Genomic DNA, 6,107 nt, shown 5'->3' with positions numbered 1-6,107 from the left:
ACAGCAGTAAGCAAAGACACGCAGCAATATCTATTTTAAAGCGATTAAGCAAGCCCCCTTTCTTTCATTCCTGGCTTTAATAATTACAATTGTTTTATTTAGAAATCATTAATACGATCAAGCAAGCCCCCGATCTTCTATCCCTGGCTTCAGTCCCCCCTTTCTAGAAGATTAGTAAATTCTTTTACTCGCAGCAAAGATTCCCAACTTGGTACTGATCACTTAATGCCATACCATGGACGTGCAACAAAGAAGTCAGCATGGCTATGCGGTATAACATTCTCCAGTTCCAGAGTAGTATAATTACATACAATACAAGACTCATACCAACTAAGGTCAATATGACTACGATCGGGTGACACAATGTATTGAGAATGCCATTTGCCGTTGGTGACCACCCGAAGATTGTGTCCCACCAGTGATGACCAGCACCTTGTTTATATTGTATTGTTAGACTTGATCAACTGGTGGGATACCACTGGTGCCAAATATAAAAATCACACCCGACAATTCTAACAAAGTTACAGATACAAAAGTTAGAATGATTTTTGCTAGGGAGAGTAATATTCTCCTTATCTACTTCTGCAAAAGCACAAGCAGTTCTTAAACACACACAGCCTTGACCAATATATAAGCACAGTCTTTTGACTAGTATTTGGATGAATTTCAAAGTGGAAAACACCTTGCTCAGTGTCAAGACATACGTCCTGAGCGTCAATTGTGTTGCTTTCACAGATAAATCCTTTAATCATTAATCATTAACATGATTAAGCAAGCCCCCATTCTTCTATCCCTGGCTTCAGACTGACCGCAGCCCCCATTCCCCCGTGCCGCTCAGGGGGAGGAGGTGGAAGAGGGTGGGTGGGACGAAGTTGGCTTTGGTTTCTTTCCTTTGTTTCTCACTTCTCTGGCTTGTTACTAAGTAACAGACAATAGATTTTACTAATTTCCATACTCTGAGTTTGTTTTGCCCTTCACAATAGCTGTTGAGTGAACTCCCTGTTCTTGTCTCAACCCTTGAGCCCTTTTCATCGTATTTTCTCCCCCTTTTCCCTTTGAGGAGTGGGAGTGAGTGAGCGGTTGTGATGGAGCTCAGCTGCCCACCTGAGTAAAACCACCACAGAGGTGTGTCCCACAGTCACTCCACAGGCAAACAAGGGGTCTTGCGAAGTAACTCCTTCACAGGGAATGAGAACTTCCCCCTGCCCCCTTCTTTTGCTCCCTCCGTAGAGGTTTGCAGTCCAAGGCAGTCGCGTGCTGTTGCGGAGAGTGGATCGCGGCGGGCAGGCGATTTTCCGCATCGAGGCCGCTGGAGGCAGTCAAGGGAGCCGCAAGGACCCAGCAAGTTGACTCCACGCCTCAAGACTTCCTCCAACAAGAAGGAAAGAAGGGTAATGGTTGTAGGCGACTCCCTTCTGAAGGGAACAGAGGGCCCCATATGTCAGCTCGACCCTACCCGTAGGGAAGTCTGCAGCCTACCTGGGGCTCGGGTCAAGGACATTACCAGGAAACTTCCTGACCTCGTTAGCCCCCCTCCGATTATTACCCATTAGTGGGAATTCAGGGTGGCAGTGATGAAATTGCTGAGAGAAGCCTGGAGACTATTAAAAGGGACTTCAGGGGATTGGGGCAATTGCTGGATGGAGTGGGTGCGCAGGTGGTGTTTTCCTCTGCCTTCAGCCCTCCCTGAATTTGCCAGATGAGTGGCAGAAGATCTCTTTATATGGGGGAGCCCGGGTCTTCTTCCCAGGAGAACACCTTGCTCAGAGGATGCTGGTTTGAAGCCTACAAATCATTTCCCCTGCATTCAGAAATCTGGCCGCAGCATTAAAGCTCTCTGCCAGCCTCATGGACAGTGTGGTTGAGGTCCCCCGCTTGTCGTGGGCTATCCCTTTTGCAAGGGAACCATTTCCAGCCACAAGAGGCAAATGACACCTCTGTCTTTGTGTATTCTCCCTTTTTCCATCCCAAGCCCTTGTCCCTAGTTCACCCAGGAGTTTCCCTTGGTACTGTGTAACTCACAGGACACATCTGCAAGAGGGTTGGTCTGCTTCCCACAACGGAAAAAATACATTTGATGTTCACAGGATGCTCCTGGTCAGTAAGAGAGACGAGCAGAAGGAATCAGAGGGAACAGTCACATGGGCATGGGAGAGGAGAAGCAAAGTCCGTAAGGGAGAAGGGAACAGACAAAGACCCACACTACGTGACATGGTTTATTAAATGCCAAGGCGGGCGACAGAACTTGGAATTAAAGGCAGGCTGTTATCTGCACAGAACCGCTGCGTTCTTGCCAGCGTGGTGGGGGCAATGGCTGCTTTTGCTCACGGCCTGGAAACTGCCCGAATTACGGGGCAGAAGGCAAGTGTTGGCAGTCATCTTCCATCTTGGTAGAACTATGGCTTGTTTTCTGGACTGGGACTTTGTCTGCTCCGCCTTCATCTGATCAGTAATGATATCCAGCTGTGAAAACAGGGAAACACACAATAAGAAGAAAATGCACAAGGCAGGAACACCTTTTCACCTCCAATTACCAGTATTCCAGAAGTTAGTGAAGGAAATACCACAGGCTACACACAGAACGTTGTGAGGGAACCTGCAAATGACTCTTGCTCATCAGTGTTAGACTCTAGTCCTCTGCAGCCCTCTTCATCCTCAAGTGTCCCTACTCTCTAAGCATTCAAACTGGGCATTCTTTGGAACACTACTCCTAAAATACAGCTTCCGCATTCACCTTGAAAACGTTGAAAAGGATCTGCCTTTGAAAAGGCAAACATCTTCTTGCTGCAACCAGGCCCTAACGCAGCCTTCAGTGCGGCATGTCTTTGTCTGGTGCCTGTTCTCCTATTACCATTTGTACGGTTATTTTGTCTATTCTCCCTTTCTTTCCCTTCACTCTTTCCCTTACGGCTTTGCAGAAGAAGAAGGGCACTCTGTATTTTGCACACCCCGCAATGACCAGAGGTCTTCAGCCCGCCCCCATACAGTTGTGTACTCTTCTGATGCTTAGCAGTTGTTTTAGCATAAAGAAGGTGTGTTTTGGAACCACAAAGGGATTCTAACTTGAGGCTCAGAAGCGTAAGCTTGCTCACAGATATGCTTTAAGAGGGGTTGAGAATAACATTTATGAATGCTGACCTTAGCCACGCAGGCTTCAGTGGTGCTTCTGGTGGAGCTGAGCTTTGACTTCAGCTAGTTTCTGACGAGTTCTGAAAAATTCAGAGAGATTGAATCAGCAGATTCAGAGATTCTGCTCTCTAGAAGGCCCATATTATTCAAGCATTCATGTTTGCAGACAGGACAATAGGACAGGCAATTTCGCTTCTCTGCCTTATATCGCAGAGAACGTTACAATGAGGAACACATTATCAGAGTGGCCAGAAGACCACATGTTAAGACGATGCCAACTTCAAAAATGCTTTTGTAATGCCACGACCAGTGATGGCACTGCGGGAACACTGAAGCATTATGAAGGCAGTTCTAAAAAAGAGGAAGGTTTGCAGAGGAGTCTTTTATCAATATGCCTTTTTAGGCATATTTACTGACATAATGCTGACCAGACAAAAAAAAGGGATGTTGGGAAGAAAACGTACAGGGAAAAAGCAGCATCTTGCTCTCACTCCAAAAAACGTCCAGACATACCTTTTGAGGTCCTTTTGTAGGCATCTTCTGAGGTTTACTTCCTCCAGATAGTAGTACCTGTAATTTTCCAGTCTTTCCTGCATGGACTCATATGGAAAAGTATGATCTTGTGGTGTCTTTTCCCTAACATCCTCCTCTTCAGAGTCAGCATCTCTGCTTCTGTGCTTTGGGCTCTTTCCCAGCGAAGTGCAAGGAGGGGATCTTGTCAGTTCTTGCACGTCTGGAGAGGCTGCCTGTGTCTGAAGCAGATAATGAAATTTCCATCACCACAAAGAAGAAGAGAACCATCCCCCCATCAGTCACACATACCCAGTTTCACGGGCCCAGCCTCACTAAGGGGAGGCCACTTGCCTCCTCACTACCACCAGCAGTGAAGGCAGAAGCTGGAAACTCCCACAGGTCAACCATTCATTTTAGTCTGGAGGAGAAAGTAAGCCTTTTCCAAAGGCTCCATACACAATTCACAGGGACTTCTGTGCCTGTGGAGAACAACGCCTCACAGAAAGAATGAGGGGCAAGACCCCAAATACAAACATCACCTGCGACTTCTGGTCCGAGCACTTGTTCCTTGTCAGGCTCTTTCTTATCTCTGTCTCATGCTGTTGCTTTTGCCTGTGACCCACCTTGTAAGTCTTCAGAAGAGCTTTGATGCATGCCACCTCTTCTTGCAGCTGGCCATTGCTCTTCTCCATTTTTTCCTGAGACCCACGCAGAGCAGACAGCTCTTCTTGCAGGTCGCAATTTTGTGCTTCTAGCTGCCTGCATTTTCCAGACTCCATCTCCAGCTGCTGCGAAAGTTCATTGAGCTGTGGAGAGCAATGCATAAAGGGGTAGGGCGTCAAGATGGTCTTTGTCACCTTCTGACTCGGTATTAAAAGCAAAGTAAAGGCAGGCTCGTCTTTTAAGAGAAGAACAGCTTTAAGATCTTTGCTGACAGGATTCCCCAAGTTTCCATCCTTCCTCGGTTCTTTTGCTAGGGACGCTCTTCCCCAAACTGCTCCTCTGCTCATGGGACATCAAACACACCTCTACCCAGACACCAGAAAGAATGCCTATTGTGTGTGGGGGGAAGCGCTGCAGTGCAGAACGGACTAGGCACGAGCAGCAAATACTCTTCCTGCCCTTACTCTGAAAGCTTTGGAAACAGTGCCTCAGGAGGCCACTTTGACAGAACTGCTGGAGGAAGGCATTTTCTCTCTAGGTCAAAGCTGATGTTTGGTTGCAAGGATACGGAGGATATAGCAGATGTCCCATTAAGTCCCAAAGGCCAGCTGCGATGCTGTCTTACTCTTCTCCCCCAGAAATACACCTTTTCTATACCTTCTAAAAATACACTCGGGAGGTTCCTGCCTTTTATAAATAGATAGAAAACGAACAAACAAAAATCCCTCAAAACAAACACAAACAAAAAATAGAAACAAACAAAAACCCGGAAACTTAATCTTCATTTTACACTGCCTAAACACAATGCCATTCCCTGTCATTTAAGAGAACTCTTCTAATGGCAGTGAAGCCACGAGAATGCTACGAGCCTTTGGACTAAGAATGAGCCACCACAAGGGCACTTGACTCCTTCTACAATACCTTCTAAAGCACACGTGTGCCTTAGCAGCACCTCTCAGTAACCAGGGGAAATGTAGATCAAGGGTCCCATGCACCTGAACAAGACACCCACGGCAGCTCAAAAGCACTTCTTGGACCTCTACTTCAGGGTGCCCATGGCTAGGGAAAGACGGGTTGAGACGGCTGCTGGTGAGCGGTAAGTTACAAAAGCATCACTGGCTCAACTCCTAAGACAGGGCTCTGGAAGTGATCTTGGGCAAAGCCAACTTCAGACAGGTGGAGTTCCACCTGCCAGACCCGGAAAATGCTGTGGACCTGTGCCATGGCCTGTGAAGCCACTGAGCCCGCCATCCTTGCTGTGACTCTCAGCTCGTCCTTCCTCCACAGAGCAGCCTGCCCTCAGTGTGCCCTTGCAGATACTGCTCTGCACGTTCATTTTGACCCACAATGACAACTGCTCTGCGTTCACCTGCTATGTATGACAACAGAAGGAGCATCAAGGAGAGAACAGACAACTCACAATACAAGAAGGACCATAGAAAAGAACAACAGAGGTATGGACATGAATAGACAAAAAAAGAAATCACAAAAGCGTGCAGAATCCAGAGCTCACCTTTACCTTTCGCATAGCCAGTTTCAAGGGCCCAGCCTCACTCAGGGGAGGCCACTTGCCTCCTCACTACCACCAGCAGTGAAGGCAGAAGCCGGAAACTCCCACAGGTCAACCATTCATTTTAGTCTGGAGGACACCAGTTCTCAGCACTCTGTTCTTACTTCAGAGTCAGTGCTAAGACACTTCTGTCTCTGTAAGACAGTCCTCTGCTTGTAAGCCTTTTCCAAAGGCTCCATACACAATTCACAGGGACTTCTGTGCCTGTGGAGAACAACGCCTCACAGAAAGA

At 47.4% G+C, this 6,107-nt stretch overlaps 1 long non-coding RNA gene across 1 annotated transcript; it reads right to left on the bottom strand.

Moving 5' to 3' along the window:
- Nucleotides 1-2,203: 2,203 nt before the first annotated feature.
- Nucleotides 2,204-6,107, bottom strand: LOC308186612. The gene is made up of 2 exons (XR_013944139.1): nt 4,266-6,107; nt 2,204-3,881 (listed from the first exon to the last, which is right to left on the bottom strand). It is a non-coding gene; the product is annotated as an uncharacterized lncRNA (long non-coding RNA).

The sequence above is a fragment of the Anser brachyrhynchus genome (assembly GCF_964034855.1).
Source record: "Anser brachyrhynchus genome assembly, contig: SCAFFOLD_414, whole genome shotgun sequence".
NCBI classification, from domain to species: Eukaryota; Metazoa; Chordata; class Aves; order Anseriformes; family Anatidae; genus Anser; species Anser brachyrhynchus.
Note: the sequence above shows the minus strand (reverse complement) of the source record. Positions and strands in the feature narration are given on the sequence as shown.